We start from the raw sequence: 27,557 nt of genomic DNA, 5'->3' as shown, positions 1-27,557 counted from the left end.
CCAGATCACTTATTTTTCAGTTCATTAGGAAACTCCCAGGAACAATGCATAGACACTCAGTATTCTTTCTGTAAAAGAGGGAATTAATGCTTCATTTTTCTTCAAGGTTGAGTAAAACAAATTTATACAGCCCTCTCCCCATACTCCCCATACTCCTTCTGTTCACATTGACTGCCCAAAACACAGCTTTCTGCGTCAATCCACAGCATTCTGCTGTCAATGTTAGCAAGAAAAAAAATCTTAAAAGAAATGAATTCAACTCCCATGGATCCAGGCAGGAAACAAGACCTTCATGAAATCCAACACCTAAATCCAATGTGTGACAAAATATATCACAAGTTTTTGTTTGTTTGTTTTTTGAAGAAAGTAGTATAAGAATATCAGAATGAAGCAAAATTTTTGTGAACTAGAGATGTCAAAAGAACAATGACAAAACTACCTTGGGAAATCAGTGATAGAACTGATTGGGAAGAATCAAATAATTTCAATTCTTATCCCAGCTGAATTTTCCTTCAGTTTTGAATAACTCTCAAGCTAAACATTTAACCTCATTTAGTGAGTATGATATAGAAAAAGCCCTTGGCACTGAGGGCACGAAAATAAGACAAAGCATCAAAATCAAATTAGTTCTTGACCTCAGGAAGCTTATATTCTACTGATACAGAGATAAAAGTAGAATTTTGGATGTTATGATATAATTAGGTGGATAGATAGGGGTAGCTAGGTGATGTAGTAGATAGATTGCCAAACCTGGAGTCAGGAAGGACTCTTGTTTCTGAGTTTAAATCCAGTCTCAAATATTTACTATCTGTGTCATCCTGTGTAAGTCACTTAACCCAGATTGCCTCAGTTTCCTCATCTGTAAAAGGAGCTAGAGAAGGAAATGTTAATCCACTCCACTATCTTTGCCAAGAAAACCCAAAAAGTGACTTCACAAAGAGTCAGACACAACTAAAAGTGAGTGAAAAACAAAAACCAAAGTAGATAGATGGCTGAATAGACAGGTAGATGGATAAATTAAAGTATTTATTGGGGGGCAGCTAGGAGGCACAGTGGATAGAGCACCAGCCCTGGAGTCCGGAGGACCTGAGCTCAAATCCTGACTCAGACACTTGACACTTAGTAGCTGTGTGACCTTGGGCAAGTCACTTAACCCTCATTGCCCAACCAAAAAAATTGTTTAAAAAGTTAAAGCCTTTGTTAAACTTTTGCTATATCCCAGGCACTGGGGATACAAATAAGAGCAAAAAAGAGAGTCTCCACCCATGAGTCTTTTATATTCCAGTAGGGGAAGACAACACATTAAGGGTGGTAGAAAACTGAGGTGGAGAAGTTCTGCAAACATATTATAGTTTGGAACTGGGGTAGGGAAGTGAGTCAAAGAGTAAGACCTGAGTCTGGGCAAGATAAGGGCAAAGCTCATGTTTCAGAGCCGAGAATGGCTCAAGAGACAAAGTCTCAGAGACCCAATAGAGAGGAGATAGAGATGATGGCCAATGAAAGGGGCATAGTTTAGACGTAGTGGCCAGAAGGCAACTAATCATGAATTATTTGTGATCTCTCTAGCTAATCCAGAAAAGTAACATAGACCATAATGCAGCAGAAAGATCCCTAGACTTGAATTCTGAGGATACAAGTTCAAATACAGCCTCTATTATGTGTTACTTATATAATTGAGCTGGAACTTCTCTAATATTTCAGTGTCCTATCTACATGACCTCTAGAACCTTTCAAAAATCCTACAGTATGAGCATTTAAACTCTATGGAAGAGAGTACAACTCCAATAGACTGGCCGCATTGTTTGAATGGCAAGGATATGTTTGCCTAAAAGACTATTTTATGGAATACTCACATAAGGCAAGCAGTTACATGCAAGTCAGAAGAAGTGATATGAGGACACTCTCAAGGTCTTTCTGAAGAAATTTGGAATTAATTATGTGACATGGGAGACATTGAAGGACCACCCAGCATGGTATGCCTGCATCAGTGAAGGTGATGTGAAGGTGATGTGATCAGTGATGTGCCTTAGGGACACTAAATTTAGTGGTCATGATATGGATTAAGAACCAATAAAGAACCCTCAGAAGTGGTTATATAAATAAGAGGAAAACCAGAAAAGAGTAGTGTTATGAAAATTTGAGAAGAGACAGTACCTGGAATTAGAATGCTTAATTAGTAATGCCAAATGCTTCAGAGAGGTCAAGGAAGATCAGAATAAAAAAAAAACAGATCTAGAAATTAAGAGATCATTGGTAACTCTAAAGAAGTCATTTTCAGGTGAAGGGTGAGTTCAGAAACCAGACAGAAGAGGGTTTAGAGGCAAATCAGAGGAGAGAAAGTAGAAACACCTATTGTATTTGAATCTTTCAAAGAATTTAGCCTTGAAGGGGAGGAGGGATGTGAGGCTATTTATAGCTCGCAGGATGGGTGAGATAAAATAAGAGTGGGGTTTTTTGTTTGTTTTATTGTTGTTGCTGCTGTTCTTAGGGTTTCTTTTTTCTTGAAGGATGGGAGAAACAGAGATGTTTGTAGGCAACAGGAAAGTAACCAATATATGTTGAGAGACTGAAGATAAGAGACAGTGAAGATGATAGTGGAGTCAATTTGCTGAAAAAGTCAAGATCAAGGGTGGCTGTAGAGGGGTTTGCCTTGACAAGGAGCAGGGCCTCCTATTTATCTGTCATCAAAGTGAAAGTTAGTGGATAGTGGGAGAAAAAAATCTGAGTCAAGAGAAATAATGGGGAGAGAAGAGGGATCTCTTTTCAAATAGTCTCAATTTTATCAGTGAAGCATAAGGAGGGTTATGCTTCATTCAGTTTGTATCAGCTCCTAAAAGCTGATTGTTAAATTTTCAGTATGAGCACTTACATCTTAGAAATCAGCAAATGCTACAAATCAATTTGATACATTGTTTTGTTGATTGTCCAGAATTAAGAGATCAAGAAAATGTTAATAATACTGATTAAACATAAATCTCATATGTACATTTTTTTTTCTGAAGAACCAATTGTTAAACATTTACCGGCACATCCCTGAGTACAAGACAAGTTTTTGAGTTGAAAAAGTGGAGGGCACTGGGAACACTAAAGAGCAATGGAAAGGATTGGAACAGTCAATAGAAACAGTGGGAAAGCATTCTCCATTAAAAAGGAATAGTTTGTCACAAGAAATTAGTATCACAAAGTCTGTGAAAGTCCATGCACTTTATACAAAGAAGAAAGCTACTGAACATCACTACAAACCACTTTTATTTGATTCACAATTTGGATCTTAGAATTTGGGCCAGGTGTACCAAAGTGGGCTTGGCACACAGCCCACTCTCCATTCACACTTATGATTCTGACACATTTGGCTATATACTTTCCAAACTGAAAAAAAAAAAAATGAAGAGGGAAAAGGGGCTATTAGAGGAAGGTACAGTAACAGCACTGAGAAGTGAAAGGGGTGATAGTAAAAACTAGACACAGGGGCAGCTAGGTGGCACAGTGGATAGAGCACTGGCCCTGAATTCAGGAGGACCTGAGTTCAAATACGGCCTCAGACACTTGACACTTACTAGCTGTGTGACCCTGGGCAAGTCACTTAACCCCAATTGTCTCACCAAGAAAACAAAACAAAACTAGACATGAGAATTTTAAAGCTGACAAACTGGCAATATGAGACCAAATTATGCTATGTACTTTAGTAGTCTCTGGTGATATCACTGTATAATAAAATAATTGCCATTCATAGTTATATACCTGAATTATCGCAAAAGGCCAAATTACATTTAGTATTTTCCATGTAAGAAAACATGGAAATAAACAAGACATTTTCAAAAAGTTTACACCAAAGAATGATCACTCAAGAGAGTTTGGCCTATCCATCCACACAGGAAAGACCAAATTGATGGAAAATGTCATATTTCAGCATGTATCTGATGGGTATTCTATAGAGCTTATCAAATAGTATGTCTATCTTGGGCAGACTACAAATTGACAATGAGTTAAAAATGAGGAGGGAAGGCCATATAGTTTTAGGAAATTTGCAAGGCGCCTTAAGTTTTCCTTTTCAGCACAAGCCAATCTTTTTCAATAGAAATATTTTAGTGATGCTGTTATATAGCAATGAGACCTGGACACCTAGACTGCCGCTGAAGAGCTAAGAATTATTATAGGACAGAGGCCAATTGAAAAGTACACGGTGGTTGTGAACAGGTGGCTGAAAAATTTTAGAGAATTAAAGTAAAAGATGCTATCCAAGAAGTGTGTGACAAAAAGAGAAGATGGACTAGTCACACAGTGAGAACAAGGGAGGAAAGGTGGAAAAAGTATTCCACAGGGTACACTCACAATGTTGGGAGAAATAGAGAAAGGTCTCCATCACATTGGATGGAGAAACCTCTGAGCTAAACTTTTTTTTTTTTTTTTTGTGAGGCATTTGGGGTTAAGCGACTTGCCCAGGGTCACACACCTAGTAAGTGTCAAGTGTCTGACTGGATTTTTGAACTCAGGTACTCCTGACTCCAGGGTGAGTACTCTATCCACTGTGAGACCTAGCTGCCCCTGAGCTAAAATTTTAGGAAGACATTGTGAAGGTGTCCCCTGAACTTTTTTCCTGAGTTACCCTATTTTCAATGAAGCCCCCATGGGCTAACATAATTTGCTACTTTCGACCTTAATTGAACTCTCAGTGTGCCCTTGAGAGTCAAACTAGCTACAATACAGGCAATAAATAGTCAGCCTACACCAGACTGATAAACTGTTTATACAGGTGGGATCCTTGTAGATAAGCCGACTGTCCTATCTTCAAGGTCCCACTGTTCCCCAAGCTCTCCTGTTCCATTTCACTTCCCCTCTCCTACTTCTCCCTTCCTCCTCTCCCGCCACTCCTATTTGGGAGGGGATTGTCTTTCTCTCCTCCCATGAGACCTCCCTTTTCTGTTTTAATCTTTAAGTACCCAAGGCCTTACCTGCACTGTTGGAGTCCTTTGTTCTCTATACAAGAAGGGACCAAGCATGAATGCTCCTTCTTGCTCTTGTAATACATTGTTACTGCTCAAGTCTTTTAGAGTTGTGATTATTGATTAACAGCAAATTGGCAAGGGCAGCTAGGTGGCGCAGTAGATAGAGCACCAACCCTGGAGTCAGGATGACCTGAGTTCAAATCTGGCCTCAGACACTTAACACTTACTAGCTGTGTGGCCCTAGACAAGTCACTTAACTCCAATTGCCTCACTAAAAAAAAAAAAAAAAAACAGCAAATTGGCATCAGAAGTAGGCTATGATGAGAGAAAGTGACTCAGACTGGCCAGAAGCTCTGAACACAAATTTAGGTACCAGCATAGGGACTTTTTTGCCTACCTGTCTCTAATCTCTAGTTTGGCGAGTATCACCTACATCTCAGACTTCTGTCTTTTTCTGTTGAGTTCATTATTACAAGAGAAAATTATTTGTGGTTAAGGGGAAGAAGGATTCCATTTCAAGAGAGCTCTTAGGTAAAGTATTCTGTAACCTAGTTGAGATAGGCTCAGATTTGAGCAGGAACTTTCCAGATTCCAACATGGTTGCTACCCAAGCCCAGTCTAAGGGCAGGAAGTCCTGATGGAAGGGTAAGTTGAAAGTGGTAAGAAGTCCTAGTCTAAGGGAAAGTGGGTTTTTTTGTTTTTGTTTGTTTTTGTTTTTTCCAACTTGGGTTCAGGAACCCAAGCAAGCTGGTTTGGGGCTGCCACCCAGTTTTGATCTGTTCCCTTTCTTTTCTTCTTTCATCTTAGTCAGAGGTGCATTTTAAACTAATTTTGTAAATCTAAAGTCTAGGTTAGCAAGGGATTTTCAGCACTGTTGAGAGGGCTTTCAAACCACTATTGCCCCCTCATTATATTAGGAAAAAGACCTGAGTACCCTCAAAAAGTGAATAATAAAGGAGGAGGAAATTTTGGGAAGCCTCAAGTAGAACCTTCAGTCCCATTAAGAGACACCTTGAAATGACAATTGCTTTCTGTATCATAGGATAAAGAACAGTCTCTCTCTCTCTCTCTCTCTCTCTCTCTCGCTCTCTCTCTCTCTCTCTCTCTCTCTCTCTCTCTCTCTCTCTCTCTCTCTCTCTCGCTCTCGCTCTCGATCTCTCTCTTTCCCTCTTTCTCCCTCCCTCCTTCCCTTTCTTCCCTCCCTTTCTGATTACATATCAGAGGGACAGGAGAGATGCAGAGGAGGAAAAACTCAGTGAAGTGAAGAATATTTGGTATATGATTGATAAAGGAAGTATCAGATCAGAATATGCAAGAAATAAGACAGGTGCAATTCTAAAAGGGGAATAATTTGTTAGGCTATGTCTATTCATCTGTGTGTGTGTGTGTGTGTGTGTGTGTGTGTGTGTGTGTGTGTGTGTGTGATAGACAGCATGGCCTCTTTGAAGATATCTAGTACGGCCAGCAAGAAGAAACTTTTAATACTGGGGTCAATGTCTAACAGTTGTCAGTCTGTTTATGTTTCCTATACCTGTGTTTATGTGTCTCTGAGTCTGTAATTGTGCTTACAGAGCTTAGTAGGAAAAATACTTTGCCAGGAAAGCTATCTCTCTGTGTTTTGTTAGCTATTTTGCTTACTCTTCCCTCGCATTCCTGAACTATGGCCAGGGTTGTGGAATGTAGAAGGATAGAAAAGAGAAAGGAAAAAAAAAAAAGAAAAAGAAAAGGAGGAGGAATCTTTTCCCCTCAGACCTATATTTTGGTAAGGTTTGTCATGCTGGGGTGGGATTGGGGATAAGCTCCCACTCTCTATAAAATGCTCCAGTAGAGTGCGTCTCAAATAGTCTCTGACAACCGAAGCCTAACTCCTAGCCTTCTCATGGCAGAACTGTTTCTACTAACAGGAGAAGGGGCGAAGGCGAGTCACTGGTGCCTTAAAACCAGTTGCTTCGGGAAGGTGGGGCTCATTAGCCTTGGCAGGCAACCCACCGAGGGGAAGGAACCCTGATTTTAAACCTCTGCTGCCTTGCGGCTATACCCGTATATGGGAAAGGCTTCAGGAGTTAACCCCGAGGGAAAATCAGGAGTCAGAGTACCTTAGGCAGTTGGATATTGGACATCACATCCCTCTGGAAATTCCTGCAGCAGCACTGGTGCCAAACTGTTCTGGTTCAGCATTGTTGCAGAGAGGGAAAACCTGCTGCATGGGCAACAGTTTGTTTTCCATATTGATCCACCCAGGCCAGCGCCCTGGAGAGGACACTCTAGCTACTCCTCATGGGGTAGATACAACATGGGATGCAGCAGTTACCAGTTATAAGTCACTCAGGAGCTGCAGCTCCCATATCGGACTGCACAGCCACACTGTGGCCTGTGGCTCTTCAAGGCACTGATCCATGGTCGTCCGCGACTAGTGGAGGCCTACTACTACTACTGAGTATGACTGGAACAGCTAGTTAGATATGTAAGGTGTTGTGGGGAAATAGGGTAGGGGGTTTGGGATAGGGATAGGGGTTGGGGTAAGGGTTCTTAGGAATTGCTCTTTAAAGAATTATACCCTCTTGCACACAAATCCAATAGAATAAGATAATAGTTTATTTAGGGGCTGGGGAAGGGAAACCAAGAGAGAAATCCTTGGACTCCTCATGAGGAGAAGGCATAGCAAAGAGTGTGTCTCAGAGATACCAATCTCCTCTAGCAGGAGATAGGCAGATACTTTTATAGAGGACTGATGGGGGTGATCATCTGACTGTGGAAAGTTCCATTATTGAGGGAGGACCATCTCCCACTGATGGTGGCTGGGGGAACTGGGTAAGGAGTAGCTTTGGATCTCTCAAGCCACCTCTCTCCTCCTCCCTCCACAAAGGCAGCAGCCACACCTAATCTTATCTCCCCAGGGGTGGGGGAGACTGGAATGAAAGGTGATGGTCCCTGAGCTAGCTCAGTGCTGATCAGGTTCCACTTATCTCTTTAGGTGAGTCTCTCCTTTGGTTTAGTTTCTCAAGGAGAAGGTTCTTCTATGTACCCCAGAGAACTTCTGGGGTGGCCTGGGCCCATAACAAAGGCTTCATAAAAGTTATGGACAAAAGTTGTACAGCATGGGTAGGCATATATAAGTTGCAATGTACATCACTGAAGATAATTCTCAGTTGAGTATATTTTTATTTACAAGAAAAATATTTCAAATAAAAGCAAAAAGGTCCATTGCATAATAAAGAGGTAAACTTTTATATACTTTCACTCATCTGCCTCCCTCTGCTCTTAGAGGATGATGTGGTTTTCCTCCCTGTAATATCTCTCCATTTAACTGATAAGGAACTTGCTAAGTAAGGCAGTTTTTATGGTTGTCTGGCCTCCTTATCATAATGATCTATGTATTTAATTGATCTACATATTTAAATTTCCATATGAAATTATTGCTGGATATAATTTCCTTCATCCATATTTCATGCTTTACATCAATGATTTGTCTATGTAGGTCAGGTTTAAATTGTCTTAATTGAACATCATTTTTTTTTTCATTATTATTCTTTTTAGCTTGGTAATAATCTTTCTCTAACAAGTCAGTTTTCTAACAAGACACAGATAACTGACTCAGGAATAACTCCTATCACTAATGAATCATTTCCTGTCTGTTAAAACATCATAAATTCAATTTTTATAATGTGTTTTGGTGCTCACCATATTCAATACTCTTTTAATCTATTTTCAAATAAATTATTCATGATATGTGGGCATAAAACTTCTGTGTAGTCTACAAACATTTAGCCTCCATTGTTCCTTACTCCCAATCTATCTTTTGCAACATATTTTTCATCATTCTCAACATATCCACTTTCACTTTGAATTTACTATCAAAATGATTTGATTTGGAGAGTTAAGTATTTCATAGTCTTTCTTAATCTCTTTACTTTCTTTGATAGATACTGGTATATAAAATGAACTATTTTCATGGTGGTCTTTTTTGCAAGTCATCATGAATATTTAAATAGGATATGATCAAATGACCAATAAAGTGGCATTTCTTCTTGTTTTTGAAATTGATGTCAAATTCTTAAACTCCTTTTATTTGGCTTTCCAAGGAGGACCAGTGAACCATCTCTTTATTGACCTTTGACTTTCTTCTATTTTCTGGTTTTCTTCATGGAGAGATTAAGTTCTACAATAATTTGTCCTAAATTATTACAGTAGCCTACTGCTGGTCTGCCTGTCTCAAGTCTTTCCCCACACCAATCCATCCTTTTATTTATACTCCAAAGTGATTTTCCTTATGCACAGGACTGATCATGTTACTCCCCTACTCAATAAACTCCAGTGGCTCCCTATGGCCTCCAAGATCAAAGACAAAATCAATTGTTTGTTATTCAAAGCCCTTCATAACTTAGCCCCCTCCTACTTGTTATGGGGGAAATAGATGGGGGCTTGGGGTAGGGGTTCTTGGGAATTCCTCTTTAAAGAATTATACCCTTGGGGGCAGCTAGGTGGCACAGTTGATAGAGCACCAACCTTAGATTCAGGAGGACCTGAGTTCAAATCCGGCCTCAGACACTTGACACTTACTAGCTGTGTGACCCTGGGCAAGTCACTTAACCCTCATTGCCCTGCAAAAAAAAAAAAAAGGAATTATACCCTTTTGCACACAAATCCAATTAGAATAAAGGAATAGTTTATTTGGGGGCTGGGGAAGGGAAACCAAAAAAGGGAAGTCCTTGGACTCCTTCTCATGGGAAGTAGGCATGGCACAGAGCGTGGCTCTGAGATACCTATCTCCTTGAGCAGGAGACAGGGAAATCATTTTATAGAGGACTGATGGGGGTGATCTGACTGTGGAAAGTTCCCTTTTTTGGGGAGGACCATCCCCCACTGTTTAGTGGCTGGGTGAAGTTGGGTGAGGGGCAGCTCTGGATCTCTCAAGCCATCTCTGTCCTCCTCCTGCTACAAAGGCAGCAGCCACACCTAAGCTTATCTCCCCAAGGGGTGGGGGAGACTGGAATGAAGGCTGGTGGTCCTAGAGCTAGCTCAATCCTGATCCAGTGCCACTTATCTCTTTAGGTGTGTCTGTCCTTTGGTTTAGTTTCTCAAGGAGAAGGTTCTTTGATTTACTCTAGAAAACTTCTGAGGTACCCAAAGTCCCCATAACATACTGTTCCAGTCTTCCTATGACTTACCCTCCATCATATACTCTTTTATCTAGTGACATTGGTCTCTTGGCTAATTACTGACACTCCCTCTCTCAGATCCAGAAATTCTCTCTGGCTTCCTCCTTGCCTGGAATATTCTTTCTCCTTAACTCCACCTCCTCAGTTCCTTGGCTTCCTTTAACTCCCAACTAAAATTCCATCTTCTATAGGAAGCCTTGTCCAAACCCTCTTAATTCTAGTGCCTTCCCTATGTTAATTACTTTTTTATTTATTCTGTATGTAACTTGTTTGTTTCTCTGTTAGATTATAAGCCCCTTGAGGGCAGGAACTCTTACTTTCTTTGTATCTCCAGTGTTTAGGACAATGTCTGGCATTTGGTGCTTAATAAATGTTCATTTGTCCATTTGTTAGTCATTGGACAAGGATCTTACCTTTACAATACTAACATTTATATTCATGGTCATTCAGCCCATCAATTGGTCAACTAGAATGTATTAAACACTTAATATTTGCCATCCATTATGCTAAGTACTGGGAATAAAAATAGTAGGAGAAAGAAAATCCCTGCCTTTGAGGAATTTACATTCTAATGGAAGAAGACAACACATAAAATGAAACTGAAAACTACTGGAGTTGGGGGGGGGGGGCAGGTGCACTAGAGAGAAAGATAAAGTCCAGAGTACAGTCTGGAGACAAATGAGACAAGCTTATGTGCCCTCCTTAATGGATGTTCTAGAAGAAGTCATCCAAAATATGGAAGAAGATGCAGAGATAGAGGGAAATTCCATTGTCTCAATTCCAGGTCTGAAGAGAAACTTCAGGATTTAGAGCTTGATCATAGTAGAAAAAGTCTGGAGTACATATTAGACAGGATAAACTAAAAATAATCTAAAAATTACCTTCTATCTTTTTTTTTTTTTTTTTTTTTTTTTTTAGTGAGGCAATTGGGGTTAAGTGATTTGCCCAGGGTCACACAGCTAGTAAGTGTTAAGTGTCTGAGGCCGGATTTGAACTCAGGTACTCCTGACTCCAGGGCCAGTGCTCTATCCACTGCACCATCTAGCTGCCCCTAATTACCTTCTATCTTAATTCCTCTCCTAGATCTGCTTCTGACTCTGAAATTCACCATTTCTCAGTTGCCTTCTCTTCCTGGAAGTTCCTTGTACATCCATGAACTCCTCACCTTGGAACTTCCCTTCAATCCTGTGGCCTTCTCACCCTGGAATATCTCTCCACCTTGAGGCCTCATTTTCCCATCCTCATATAACTTCCATTTTTAGGAAAGTTGGAGGATAGCCATCCTTCAGTCCTCTCTTGGCTCTGCTACTGACTCTTTGGAATTCAACATCATGTCCCCACACAGGTCTCTTCCCCTCCCCCTTTTTTCATCTCCCTTTTAAGTGTAGTCTTTCCTCATTAGAAAACAAGCTCTTTTAAGAAAAGGACTGTCTTTTTTTGTGTATATTTGTATCCCTAAAGCTTTAGTATAATGTAAAATCATTAAGTGTTTAATGGATGCTTATTGACATTGCTTTTACTTGACTTTTTGACAATTTTCTATCATTCTGAAACTAAGTATAGAAATAGAAGGGGCACAAAGAACTAGGAACCATTTTCTATTTCTTATGTTTATAGATTGGTATAACAAAAGTATACATCACCATGAGGCTAGTCTATGGGCCACAGGGTCTTTCCAAGTCTAGTTGGGCTAGTCTTCAGAAAGCAGACATAATGTATGGTAAAGGGCATTACTGAAGCCTTTGTAGCATGTTAGAAATGCCAGTGCTTGTGCTTCATTTAAATAGATTTCTAGAAACTGAATCATTTCCACAACATGATGGGGCATAACAATAAGATTTGCAAAGCTAGTAGAGCTTTAAAAAATGTTTGTTGAATTTAATTTACTTGGATATCATATCTTGGAAGTGAGGAAGAAAAGAAGGAAGAGTAGGAGAGAAGAAGCAAAGGATAAAGGAAGGAAGGGAAAGAATTTCTTTTTTTCTTTTTAAAAAATTTAATATTTTGTTTTTCCAATTAGGTGAAAAAACAATTTTTACCTTTGGGCTTTTTCACAATTTTAACTTTCAAAATTCTCTCCTATCCTCCTACCCCTCCTCCTTTATTGAGAAAGCAAGCAATTTGACAAGTGATACATGTGCAGTCATGCAAAACATATTTCCATATTTGTCATGTTGTGAAAGAAAACAGACAAAAATAAAGAAAGTTTTTTTTTTTTAAACTATGCTTCAATCAGCATTCAGAATCCATCAGTTCTTTCTCTGGAGGTAGATAGTATTTTTCATCATAGGTCCTTCAGCATTGTCTTGGATCTTCGTATTGCTGAGAAAAAGCTAAGACTTTCCCAGCTGATCATCCTAACAATATTGCTGTCACTATGTACAGTGTTCTGGTTCTGTTCACTTCACGTTGTAGTTTTTCATGTAAGTCTTGAAGGAAGGCTTTATTAAGCACTTTCTATTTTTTATTATTTAATTTATTATTATCTATATTTTTTATTAAGCCAGGTGTTATACAAAGCACTAGGGACACAAATATAAGCAAAAAGAGAACAGTAGTCCTTGACTTCAAGTTTACTCTATAATGGGAGAAGATAACATACAAAAAAGAAGCTGAAAAGGGGTGCTTAGTGGAGGGGGGAGAGCATGATGGTACTTGGAGGGGGAGGCACGGTTTAGAAGTTGAGAGCCCCAGAATTGGTCTGAGAGCAAGAATAAAGATCAGCCTGAGCTGTTCAACAAAAGTGAGGCTCCAAGGGAAACTCAGCAATAGAAGAGGGTAGGTCATACAGAGGAATGTTATGTATTGAGAAAGCTATATGGGTGATTGGGTTTCTAGGGCAAGGAGGCCCCAAGCATAGAAGTTCTAGGATAAGACAGCATGGTTTTTTAACATCTATTTTTTTAGGGGGGGGGGGGGGTGGTGAGGCAATTGGGGTTAAGTGACTTCCCCAGGGTCACACAGCTAGTAAGTGTTAAGTGTCTGAGGCCAGATTTGACCTCAGGTCCTCCTGACTCCAGGGCCAGTGCTCTATCTACTGTGCCACCTAGCTGCCCCTGACAGCATGGTTTAGAAGTCCAAAAACCAAGAACTGGGCCAGGAGATATATATACATATTTTTTAATGAAATCTACTCCTAGGATTTAAATTTCTGTCTCAACATGACTTTCAAATCTTTATATCCAGCTCCACTCTTTAGTTCTAACTGCTAGTTAAACAGTATGAGGGAAAACAATTGTCTTCTCAATAATTCTCAGGAACTCAGCAGTAATGTGACAAAGGCTCTTTTATTTCCTTCTCATGTGAAGGAGGCATCCTAGTGTGCAGCTAGTGGGTGCAAATAAAGGGGGCTCACAGACCCTGTTTTAAACCTTAGTCCCTAACATGAATGGACCCTCCCCTTTTTCATCATTGGTCTGATTACTCAAGGGTTACAATCTATGCCCTAAAACTAGCTAATTGGAATGCAGTATTCCCATCCCTCTTCCTTATATGGGCATAACTCAGGAGTGGACCTCATTGAGACCAGGGCTCCTTGAATCATGTGATTTTGTTAGCCAGAGGGGGAGGAGAGGATCTGAAACCTTTGTCCTAAAAACAGGTCAGGAGGAGTATGATTGACTGTTATATCCCCATTGAGAGGAGACAACTACCCATTTTCTCACAGTTTTACCCATTTGCCATATTGGTACCTCAAAATCAAAATCTATAAAACTAAGGTCAAAAACTGATCCTCCAAATTTGCTTTTCTTGGGCTATGGTGAGATAGGTGCAGTAATACAATCTTGGCAGCATATTCCCTAGTATATACTTAGTGTTTAATAAATTGTCTATTAATCTACCTGTCTTTCTCTGTCTGCCTGCCTTTAGTTCCTGAAATTAAGATTTGGTCTCAGTTCACAATATCAGGTGAGGACCAGTTCACTGTTTCCCACCCTTGGATATACTTATAAAGTTAGCTAAAAATATTCTTTTCCTCTTCATATTTCTTATAACATTTTGTCTAAGCCTCAGTTTTCCTTTTATCCTCTTCTAACACTTATCATACTTATTTTTGCATATGGGTTATTCTCCCATTCTACTTAATAATTGTGTGACCTTGGACACATTGCTTATCCTTTCTGGTGCTCAGTTTCCTCACCTATAAAAAGAGGAGTGGACTTTAATTTCTCTTCTAGCTCTAAATCAATCAATACACCAACAAGAGTCTGTTAAATATCCATTTTGTGCTAGATACTGTGCAAGGCACTAGGGATACTAAGGCACAAACAAAACACTCCCCACCAGCATCATCGACCCCACTTTGGCAGAGCTATGCAAACTGAAACATGGGCTGGTATGATAACTCAAACCTATCCCCTATTCCCTGTTCCAGGGAAAAGCAAAAACTCTGCTTTGACTAGCAATCCTTATGGTAGCACCCTGTGCTATCACAGTACTCAGCCAGAAAACTGAGAAACATAGGGAATCTGGGCAAGGTGCCACCATGTGTGTCTCCACCAGGCATGAAACAAAGGGTACTGGTATCCAGCTAAAGCCAATCCAGTCTCCCAGAAATCACTTAGTGCATAGAATAAGGCCAGTGCAATATGAATTACTCAGAATGAGAGCAGACGGCTTTGAAGTAACCACCAGGCAAAACAGACAGGAAAAACAACATTAATGGGGGATAGAATCAAAAAGTGAGTGATAGAGGAATTTAAGGAAAAAAAACAGAAATTTCCAAAGATCTCCAGAAGAAGAAAACTCAGTTAAAGATTCTGAACAAAAGCAGATAAACCAACAGGGAAGATATGAATAACAGAAGAAAATATGGTCTCCATGTGAACTAAATGAATCCAGACATGTCTGAATAAATATGACAAAGCAAAAAAAAAAAGTGATAGATACCTGATAAAGAGAAGGATTTTATTGATACTTGAAAGAGCATAAAATCAAAGTAGGATGTTTCCAAATAGTTTATGAGAGAAATGAAAATTGTGAAAGCAGAAATGATGACAGTAGAAATAATTGGCAGAATAAAAAAAAACCTTGAATCTATAGTGGTAAACCTCACCAAAGGGAGAGGGGGGCAGGGAGGGGACAGAGGCAGAGACAGAGACAGAGAGAGAACAACAGATTAGGATTAAAAAATACATAGAATTAAAGGGCAATCTCCAAAAAAAGCAAAAAGCAGTAACATTAAAAGAAAATGATCCATAAGTTAACTAAACATTTTGATCAGGATGTGTAGAGAGACAATTTAAGGACTATATGAACACAAGTCAAAAATCTAAACATTACAATGTAAGAAATAATACAACAAAGCTACCCGTAGCTTCTGAACACAGAAAAAAAAATGCTAATATTGCCTCCATGAAAAGAAAAAAAATAGAACTATGCAACAAACTCTGAAGACATACAGTAGTAAATTTAACAATTCCTGCAACAGATTCTTCAAGAAACCAGGAGAAAGACCTTTCAAATATAAAGGAACAGAAATTTGATTGACCCAAGTCTGTTAAACACCTACCAGAAACTGCAGAAGGGAATGAAATTATGTTCTGAAGAACAAAATTGATCAAGATACAACCCAAGGTGACAATACCCTGCAAACTTGAGCTAAGCATCATGAAATAAAGATAGACACTAAGTAAAATGTATTTTTTAAAAATATCAACAATCTTTCCATTAAAAAAAATTAATAAAGTCACTATGCTGGCCTTGGAATGTCTGTGTTAATTAGTTGGTTAAATTCTTCCTTCTCAGAAAAACAGAAAAGAACTTGCACCCATTGCACTATTAAAGAATAAAGGATGTGATGAAAGGTAGCTGCCAGTGAGATAAAGACAATGAATATTTTGGCTCCACTAAGAACACTCAAACACAAACCTTTAAGCTTTCCTTCTTTTATATATCATAAATCATAAAACTGTAGCACTGGAGGGGAATAAATTATAACCAAATAATTAATCTGATCTTCAAACTCCTCTAAAAGTTGTTGATTCATTCTCCACCTAAAGGCATTTAGTAAACAAATAGGCAACTCCCTTGTAAGGATTGGAATGACACCACCTGCTGGAGACTTACTGTAGAAAAGCTCCATCATGAGGTGAACGTCCCTGAGGGCAAGACCATGCATCTTTTCTTTGGCATCAAGAAGTGACATTTGCTGGTGGGAGGAAGAAGGGGGGCCTGGCGCTCTGACTCATGCTCTTTTCCTGAGGACTCCAGTGGAGAAGGGAGAATAGATAGATGAATATAGGCTTTTCTCTCTCTCTTTACCAAATTCTTATTCTCCTTAATAAATGCTTAAAAGTCTAAATCTTGCTAAAGCTTATAATTTATTGGTGACCACTCATTAGATATTTTAGACAGACTAGCTAGAATTTTAGCTCTTAACAGATGGCTGACCACGAAGAGGAAAGCTGAAACCTCCATCTTCTGATCTTCTGGTTGGGTAAGAAATTTCCCCTACCCTGTCTCTTTAAACTGCTAAGTACCGGCTGTTTTCCCTTTAAATTTTTTCAAATGGACCTTTTAAACTCCCTAATTACCCTATTTTTTATTTTAGTCTGTTTAACCAGACAAATGGGAGATAAGATCATGTTAATGCTTTGTTTTTGTGGATTTTCTATTTTTATTTTTATTTTTATTTTTGTTAGAAGAGCCAGCAAGGTGCTCACAAAAGGGAATATCTCCCCCTCTCCCAACCATGCTTTTTCAGAGAAGCCTCTGATTTCTGCAGCTTTTCCAAGTTCTAACACTAATTGTTGCTCTAATTTTGCATGCCTGGAGGCGACAACCCAACCTCTAGAAGCCTTTAATTCCCTAGCAGTGGAGGAAGTGGGGGAAGGGGAATCCAGGCCTGAATTCAAAATCAAGTCTGATTCAAATTGCCCTGGTCCCTCCCCTCTTCTCTAGACCCCACTTTCTACCCTTCCCATGGCCAAGCCCATTGCTTCCCCTGCCCTGCTGGAAGTCCAGAGACCTAATGCGCATGTGCAGCTTTCTCTACCTACTTTTGCAGCTTCAGGCTCAGCCCTTCCACAGCCTGGCTGTGCTTCTGACTCAACCTTAGAAAGTCTTTTAAATTCCAGATATGCTCGTTTTGTTCATAATTTTGCTAAACTGCTTTTGTCTTGAATTAGTAACCTTATAAAGCATTTGTATGGTGAAAAGACTGACAGACAATATAGAGGGGTTAAAGAAGAAAAACTTAAGCTGAATAAGAATGACAATCATAGTTCAAGACTGCGCTTCTTTTGCCATGGAAGGGTACATATTTTACAGAAATGTAGAAGTAAGCAGCAAGGTATTGATATGAGTATTGGGGATTTTAGATATCTGAATCAAGTGTTCTGAATTCACTCAGAGTAATAGTATCAGTTCAGAGGTTACATAGGATTTCTATGCTATTACACCTACATTTTGAAATTACTGGTATGGGTTTATTTTCATAGAAATTTTCATGCTTTTGAGATTGTGTTTTATACTTAATTTTAGAAAAAGAGAATATTGGTAAAAGCTTTTATAGTCATGTGATGAAATTTATATTTTGTAATACTCCTATTAATGTTAAATTCATATTCATTTAGATTTCCCTAGTTTGAATTTCATTGTCTTTTATTGTTCCATGTGTATTTTCTTCTATTCGTTCATCTATCTAATTTAGAAACATTGCAAGATGGTTTTGATTTCATAATACAAAGTTAATTCTAGTAGTATTGTGCTCCCATATTCTGAGTTTTTTGTTTTTATTATTTTTTTTCTGTCAACTGATTATTTGATCAAACTCTTTAAAGCATTTCCCTGGCAAATTGGTTGCCATGGCAAGTATAAATTGATTCTAGAAGTATTATTTTTGATAAGCATAGTAAAAAAAAAAGGGGAACATTTGTAAGTTTTCTTTGAGATTGTGTTGTGCTTTAACTTGTATTTAAATATGTTGCAATTTTTCACAAAAGTAATTGTATACTAAGTAAAAAAAGGGGGTATTATTTGAAATTGTTGCATAATTGTATGTTATATTCTGAGTCAAGATGTATTCACATTTTTTGCGATCATTTATTATCCTCAATTTTTAAATCCATATGAGACTTGGATTATGGGAACTTATCATTTAAGATATTAATTGCCTTTATTCTGAGTTATCAGATGCCAGTTGGCCAAAATGCCATCCAATAACAAGAGGAATACATGCAAGAGCAGACATTGAACTGTCACATGAGGGGAGACATGCATGAAGTCAAGATATGGCCAAGGGAACGGCTTTTGACAAATGTTGAGGCTGGATTCTCTTGGTTTAATTTTTGTTTTTGTTTTTTCTTTTTCCCCACAATATTGTACAGATGGCTGGAAGTTTTGATCCCACCCATCTCATTCTACACCTGGCTTCTATGCCCCCTCCTATATGCCTGATGCCATGGACATTTCAATGCCATGCATCTGATTAAGTCTGACTCAGTTTCCTCCAATCTGTTTGGTGGCATGGACATATAGTCCATCCACTTATTTTAAGCCTGGCATACTGCATGGGCAGTATATATTGTTCAAGTGTGGGAATGCTCATATCCCATCATTTCTCTGTTCTTTTATGGTAACCCCCATAATTATCTCAGGTGTCATGATAAATACAGGGTTGGATTTGGCCTTGATATCTGTTACCAATTATATTAGATTTTAAAACTTCTCATAATGGCATGAGAATAATTAGGCAGATGATGCAAAAAGTGATGAAACAAAGAAAAATTATTTTTAAAAATTAATATCGCAGCAATTGTCTTCTCAATTTACCCTCCACAAGGGGGGGACTATAGTAATATTAATTTTAAAGAATGTTTCAATTTTTGTTTTATTATATGTTTCATGTGTAACAACTAAGATTCTGAATTCCCTCAGACATGTTTTCGAGAACTTTCATTGTTTGATTTGATCATTGACAAAGTTATTTTAAAGTTGTGTTAAGCTCAATTTTGTAGGAAATTTTCCTGGCTGATTACCAGCATCCACACATCAACCCCTAAAAAGACTTCCATTCCATGACTACACCCAGAGGACATCTGAGAAAAGATTTTCAAAGACTTTAAATGAACAGTTTTGTTTTGTTATTGTTGTTGTTTTCTCTCTTTTCTCTTTCTGTTATAATATACACCATCTGTAACATGTACTCTCTGCAGAGGCCCTCCCTTTGCAAGGCCAATGTCAAAGCATTGGTTCATGAGGACAAAAAATTGCCCCTCTGGACAAAAGTTTGCTTTCTCCCTTTTCTATATTGTTATTAACATATTGTTAGTTAGCATAGGATATTATATTCTGTTATTTTTGACTGTTTCAGCAAGGAAACTCCCCATTTCTTGAAGAAACAAAGCGGGGACTGTAACGATTGGAATGACGCCACCTGCTGGAGACTTACTGAAGAAAAGCTCCATCATGAGGTGAACGTCCCTGAGGGCGAGACCATGTGTCTTTTCTTTGGCATCAGGAAGTGACGTTTGCTGGTGGGAGGAAGAAGGGGGGCCTGGCGCTCTGACTCACACTCTTTTCCTGAGGACTCCTGTGGAGAAGGGAGCTAGGAATGCTCTCTCCCTTTAATAGATAGATGAATATAGACTTTTCTCTCTCTCTTTACCAAATTCTTAGTCTAAATCTTGATAAAGCTTATAATTTATTGGTGACCACTCATTAGCTCTTTAGAGCTAAAATTCTAGCTAGTCTGTCTAAAATATCTACCTTATCTACCTTGAGGTAGGCATGGCTGCTGACTGGTCAACACCAGAGGATAGAGATAACTCCAAAAATCAGAAAAACCATCCTTCACCCGACTTCTCCCAACCCAACCCCAATAAGGGCTCAGATAATCACCCTATCTACCATCTATAAAAGATAGGTATCTCAGAGAACATCTCTCTGAACCCTGTCCCCTTGAGAGATTTCTCAGTCATTTTCTCTAGCACCTAAATAAGAGATTATTTTATTCTAATTGGATTTGTGTGTGAGAGGGTGTAATTCTTTAAAGAGGAATACTCAAGGACCCCCACCACCAGCAATTCCCTCACACACACACACACACACACACACCCTGGAAAAAGCTACATGTGCAAAAGTCCAGAAATTTTTAAAAAAGAAAACTATTCAATGATTTTTTTTTAATTGCAGAGGAATTTAAAGCAATTTACAATTCATTAGATACTACAATGTTGGAACATATAACTTTAATTAAATAGAAAATGTATTTCTCTTATTAATTTTCCCTTTGATTTATATTTAGTGATTTTGAAAACTAAATATTTCATACTTTGTTCTAATGAAAAAGAAAAAACATATATTTCAGAATCTTCTATGTTAATGTTTACAAGCCTTAATATTTATTTGCATACAAGTTGTTAGTATATACCTTACCTAAAATATATAAAGTCATTATATAAGTACCTAAAATGATTAAAGTTTATGAGTCCTTAGAAGACAGGGGGCTTTCCTTGTTCATTTATGACTTGTAGCATTGAAATACTGAATGGTTAATAAAAAGTGCATGTCAGTAATGGTACACTACAATGACCTCTGAAGTTGCTTTTGCTTTTACTTTTTTTTTTTTACTTTTTTTTTTGTTTTGTTTTTTTTGCAGGGCAATGGGGGTTAAGTGACTTGCCCAGGGTCACACAGCCAGTAAGTGTCAAGTGTCTGAGGCCGGATTTGAACTCAGGTACTCCTGAATCCAGGGCCTGCGCTTTATCCACTGCGCCACCTAGCTGCCCCTTGCTTTTACTTTTAAGACCATGATAATAAAGTTCATGTGGTTGGGGGTTTTTTCTTTATTTGTTTTTGTTTTCAGAAATAAAAAGACATCAACATATTACATTGGGTTCTTACAGTAGCATTAGTTTATTTTTTTATGGTTTATTTTTTCTTGTGGGGCAAGGAGGGTTAAGTGACTTGCCCAGGGTCACACAGCTAGTAAGTGTCAAATATCTGAGGCCAAATTTGAACTCAGGTCCTCCTGAATCCAGGGCTGATGCTTTACCCTCTGAGCCACCTAGCTGCTGTCCCCCTCCCCCATCAGTTTATTTTCAACTTGAATTACTTTCTAAGTTGCTTTAATATGAGTATCAAAAAAGAAAGATTGATTACCAGGCAGTTGATCACTTTTGATGTATTAAGATATTTGAAACTTCCTGATTTTTCTTATTAATGTAAAAATTATTAGATATGTGCTATTTTTCACACTTGCTAAGACACTTTTTTTCAATATAATTTTATTTTTTTCCCTAAAAAAGCTAATTTTATGTCAAGGTGACATTTTTGAAGTCATGAAGATTTTCTAAAATTAATCCATTTATTAAATCCATATATTAGAACCTGGATTTGCTAACCTCATAATATCATTGTAAGTATTCCTGAATGTGTTTTGAACATAAATAATTGTGTAAACAATATGAAATGCAGAATTAGATACAGTCTGTGATTAAACAAGTTTGGTTTGGTGGTTACACTGACTTTATGACATAAATAATGTCACATGGTAAAAGTGACATGATGTTGCACAAAAAAAAAAATGTCTCTTTACCTTGGGAAGATCCAGTTCTTCAAAGCAGAGTGAAGGAAGATGTATGGTAAGGTAGAAAAGAGTCAATTGAGTTGGGTTCAAATCCAGATTCTGCTATTTACTCTCAGGATGATACAAGCAAATTATTTAACCTCTCTAAACTGTAATTTTTTCATTTGCAAAATGTATAGAAAGTTGAAGGCTCCTTTCCAGTTCTAAATTTATGGAACTCTGGACAAAGTAGTTATATAAATGCAAATATATGTTAACAGAAAACTAATCTCTAGAACCCACTTGCAAATTCAGTATTTAGCACCATCTCTGGAACATAGTAAGCAGTTAGGTAGAGAAATAGATACAAGAATAAGGAAGACCTGAGTTCAAATGTGCCTTCAGATACTTACATGCTATGTGACCCTGGACAAGTCAATTAACTCTGTTTACCTTAAATTCCTCATCCTCCTGAGTTCAAATCTGTCCTTAGACCCTCATTAGCTCAATGACCCTGGGCAAATCACTGTTTGTCTCAGTTTCCTTATCTGTAAAATGAGATGGAGAAGGAAATGGCAAACTGCTCCAGTATCTCTTTCAAGAAAACCCCAAATGGGATCCTGAAGCTGGACATGACTGAAAATGAATGAACAACACCACTATCCATTTGTAATCATGTTTTGTTTTGTTTTGTTTTTAACGAGCAAGATAGAAAACATGAAAATTTTGAAACATTTAGTATGTAATTTATCAAATCCCTGGTCTACATGATAGATCCTGGTAGCTTTTAGACTTCGTTGAAATGAAAAAAATTTCCTTTTTTTTCTTCCAAAGTAAATGAAAACATCACCTTCAAAAACTAAGGTTTATTTTTCTCTCTCAGAAACAGCTAGATAGGTAATGCAGTGGATAGAGCACCGGACCTGGAAACAAGACCTATATTCAAATCTGGTCTCAAATGCTTGCTAGATATGTGACCTTTGAAAAGTTAATTTTTTTTTAATTGTCTGCTTCAGTCTCTCCATCTATAAAATGGGTATGATAATAGGACCACCTCCCTGGGGTGTAAGGATCAAATGAAATATCTGCAAAACAATTTATAGTCTTTAAAATGTTATTTAGCTAATAAGTTGTAGTTTAAATTTCAAAGATACAAGTCTTTGTTTAAAAAGCCATGATTTGGGGGAGTGAAAGAGACAGATGAATTTAACAAGATGCCTTGTTAGGAGGAATATATGAAAACAAATTTCAAATGCTTGAGAAATGGCTTTGTTTTTCAGGTTTTTTTCCCAGTCATATCCAGCTCTTCAGTACACCATTTGGGGTTTTCTTGGCAAAAAAAATATTGGAGTGGTTTACCATTCCTCTTTCCAAATAATTTTACAGATAAGGAAACTGAGACAAATAGGAGTAAATGATTTGCCCAGCATTGTGAAGCCAGATTTGAACTCAGGAAGATGAATCTTCCTATTTCCAGGCCTGTCACTGTATAAATGTGCCAGTGCTCCATGTGGCTGCCCCTTGAGAAATGGATTATAATGTAGATCCTTTAGACTTGAATTTACAGAGGTTCCAGGGAGCTGTTATATATCTTTCTCCCTATAACAGTGGAAACAACTGTATTTATTAAAGGCATATTATTGGTGTTAGTCCCTATGCTCATATTTTTTTTAAATATCAGTTTCATTAATACTTCTTTTGCCAGTTTTTTTAATGAATCTAGTCACTATATCAAGACAATAGAGGCAGACATACAAAGAAATGTGGATCAAGTATCTTTTCTTTTTCCAGTCCCCCAAAATTGAAATATGACTCTGTTTTTAATCTCTTCCTTGAGTTCTAAGCACCAAGAAAACAATCTTTTTTCTTCTTTTCTCAATATTCCTCCAAATTTTCCTACTATTTTATCAGTAAGTCATTACTATGTTCTTCTCTTTCATCCCTTAGAAATATTAAGAAATTTTACTTTCTCAGTGTCTTAGTCTGAGTCCTTGATCTCTTATGAATAGACAACCCTGTCAGAACTTAATCAGTGTTACAGTCTAAAAAAAATCACTTTAACAGGCTCTGGAATTTGTTTCTAAAGGGAAATGAAGTCAACATTTAGAGATAAACTGAAGATAGAATTAGTGTGGTGACTTCCCAAAACAGTAAAAGGTCCTTGATTAACCCATACATTGAACTAATTAGGGTAGAGATCAGACTGCCAAAAGAAGGAAGTTTTTGACTAATTCAATTAATAGAAATATCTCGAGTTCACCTTTTGACCTAGGTGAACATATTATTGTAAGGAGGAGCATAATTGGGATTATATGGTTTTTAGAAAAATTAACTCTAGGGTACAGCAAAAACTAAGTGACAACTGTTCTGTTTGATAAATCTCAAGTATTAACAATTCACATGAACTTGTTAACTATGTTTTCACTTATTATGGAATTAAGAATTTGGGGACACTATAAATTGTGAGTGGAAATGGTTTGTGCTAGAGAGCTTTCAAAAGGCATGGGGAAACTCTTCCCCTTTTCAATTTCTGTCTGTAGATATGCTGATATAACAGGGGACCTGTGCTCTGAAGGGTTTACCCAAATGCTCAGCTGAGGCAAATTTGTCACATAGAAGAGGCTGGGGAACCTAGTTCTGGATGATCCATTAGTATGCGTAGACATCTTGTAACTAGCGCTGTTCTATTAACCATGTGGTTAGAAAAAGCCTTTTTTCTTTTGCCATATAGCCCGAACTGGAAGGGGGCAGAGTGGGGGGTGGTTCAAAAGGCCTTAGTTAGCCTCAGCCATTCACTTCTGGCTATTTCTTCTTAATTTTATTCCTTCATGTAGGACATCCAGTGAGAGACAATACTGTTAGGGCAACCTTGGTAACATAGTAGCCTCAGGAAATGGTCCTCAGTTCATTGCCTCTGTTTTCTTTCATTTTAAGTAGCAGGATTGGAGACTCTGACCTTATGAATTTCAAAAGGTCAGAAGAGTGAGCCACTAAGTATCCCAATATCCTCAGATCCTACATCTGAGTTTTGCAGCCAATCCATCTTTTTTTGGGGGGGTGGGGCAATTGGGGTTAAGTGACTTGCCCAGAGCTAGTAAGTGCCAAGTGTCTGAGGCCAGATTTGAACTCAGGACCTCTTGAATCCAGGGCCAGTGCTCTATCTACTGTGCCACCTAGCTGTCCTCAACCAATCCAGCTTTGATACCCCAAGTAGTAACGACTGATTTTCACAACCCAATCCAGTGGTAGCTGAGACAAGGACTAATTCACCAGTAATGCCACATCTGGAAATGAACTTGATGGAACCAATGCTTTATAGAAACTGAGCTAAATGGGAGTACATTATTCACAGAGAATTAGGTCAGATGGGGCAGTGTGTGCCCCATAGGTATTGAGGGTAAAGGTTTATACTTTTATTATTGTTGTGTCTTCAAAGTGAATATCCTTTTGTAAAACCTAATTTATATAAAGTGGTTAAATGGAACTAGTATATTACTAGTGGCCAAGAATGAGGGAAATGCAGCCAGTGGGGGCTTGAGCTAATAGAATTAGAGAAGAAATACTCGAACCTAGAAGGGTACCTAATCCTGGAGTCTGTCCTTTCTCTAAGAAAATGAGTCAGAGAGAATACTCACTATACTTATTAAATTTATTTATTAATTTGATTTTTTCAGCCTTGTGTCCAAAATGCAGGATGGAGGATCTCATTCACTGAACAGATTTATCCACTGAACTCACAACAGTGATCTTTATAGAGTCCTAAAATGGTAGGAAGTCCCTGGAAAAATGTACTTTTGTTTCATGGGTCTATCTAAGGGCATATCCATTTTTCCAAATGATGAGATGAGCTAAATCAGGATTGATGCTCTTTTGCTAAGCTTGACCACATTCAAAAATAGCAAATCCAAATTTTGCTAATAGTTTTCAAATAAACACTTGATATACAGAGAAACAAATTGAAAGGATATAATTAGATAAACCTTTCAGCTTAGGGTTAGGCTTTTGTTTGTTTTTTGTCTACATTAGGGAATGAAAGGAATGTGCTAACTTCTGTAAAGGCAACTGGTTATCATCTTATGTGTAGAAAAAGTAGAGATACTTCCCTAAATTAAATTTTGCTCAAGAGTCCCCAGACCCTAAGCCCTAAGTACAAAAAATAAACATGACAAACAGGCTTTTTACTATACAAGTTAGCCATAGGTTTGCCTGAGAAATCTACCAAAAAGAAAAAAAAATGAATAACTAGATTACTTAGATCAAGTACGAAGGAGAAAAAGATTTTAGAGTAACCTGCAGAGAGTGTTTTGTGTTTACGTTTCTGCCAGTATCTAATGGTACTTGTGTAGGTAAGAACCAACTGACCTGAGAGGATGGGGCAGTGGTACCAGAGTAGCCTTGACCACTAAGCTGCCCCAGCTCCGAATCAGATCTGGGAGAAGTTTATTCACCAAAAGACGGATGACAGGCTTTTCATGTATTCTCTAACTAATTATAACTCCATCCCAAATTCTAAGAGGAAATCTCTTAAAACTTAAGTCTGGTTGATAATATAGGGACTCTGAGTAAGGGATTAATAAGGTGGCTGTCATGGGGACCAGAGTACCCCAGAAGTTCTCTGGGGCACATCAAGGAATCTTCTCCTTGAGAAACTAAACCAGAGGACAGATAGACTACAGAGATAAGCGGAACCAGATCAGACTGAGCTAGCTTCAGGACCTCCACCCTTCATTCTGGTCTCCCTTACCCCTGGGGAGATAAGATTATGTGTGGCTGCTGCCTTTGTGTCCTGAAAAGAGAAATGGCTTGAGAGATCCATAGCCACCTCTCACCCAATTCCTCCAGTTACTACCAGTGGGCTATGATCCTCCACTCCTCACCCAATTCCTCTAGCCACCACCAGTGGTGGATGGTCCTCCCTCACTAAAGGAACTTTCCACAGGCAGATGGTCACCCCCATCAGTCCCCTATAAATGTACCTGCCAGCCTCCTGCTCAAGGAGATTTGCACCTCAGAGCCACATGCTTTGTTCCATACCTCTCTCCCCATGAGAAATCCAAGGATTTCTTTCATGGTTTCCCTTCCCCTCCCTTCCCCTTCCCCTAAATAAACTACCAGCTTATTCTAACTGCTTTTGTGTGCAAGAGGGTATAATTCTTTAAAGAGGAATTCCTAAGAACCCCAACCCCTAACCCAAACCCTGTACCCATTTTCCCCCATAACAGTGGCTTCTTGGAAATTACTCTGTATAAGCATGACTAATGCAGAAATATGTTTAATGTGATTGTGCATATATAACCTATATCGAATTACTTGCTGTCTTGGGGAGGTAGAGAGAAAAAAATTCAAACTAGAAATCTTATAAAAACAAATGTTGCAAACTATCTTTACATGTAACTGGGAAATAATAAAATACTTTTATGGAAAAAATAATTACTCTGTATAAAATAAGCTAAGTATAGGGAAGGTATTTTTTTTCCTCTACCACAAATAAATGCTTAAAATGCAAAAGACTTATGATAAAAATGATGAATATAAAATATTATACTATAACTCATCATACATTATACCTTCCCATGTTGTTGATTCCCATAAAATTCTTTGTGGGACTGATGAACAGATATTTCACCTTCAACTCAACTCTGCACTGTCCAAAAAATTCAGTCATGGTCTATATCATCATGTTGGGGAGACTTGTGACCTGGCTCAGGGGGCTAGCTCACCCAAAGAATTAGAGACTCATCATGAATCTTATAAAATAAAAAGAGTTTTTTTTTTTTTTTAGGAAAGAGGAATATATGGCCACAAACAGAATACCATGGTGATTGTCCCAGTGGAGTAAGAGAAGACCTGGTCTTATGTTTCTTTACAAAACAAAGGAAGGGAAGGGCATTACAAAACACTGGGAGGGAAATACAAACAACAGGGAGGGGATTTTTGAAT

The sequence above is a fragment of the Dromiciops gliroides genome, chromosome 4 (genome assembly GCF_019393635.1).
Source record: "Dromiciops gliroides isolate mDroGli1 chromosome 4, mDroGli1.pri, whole genome shotgun sequence".
Taxonomy (NCBI): domain Eukaryota; kingdom Metazoa; phylum Chordata; class Mammalia; order Microbiotheria; family Microbiotheriidae; genus Dromiciops; species Dromiciops gliroides.
This window is presented reverse-complemented; position numbering follows the sequence as displayed.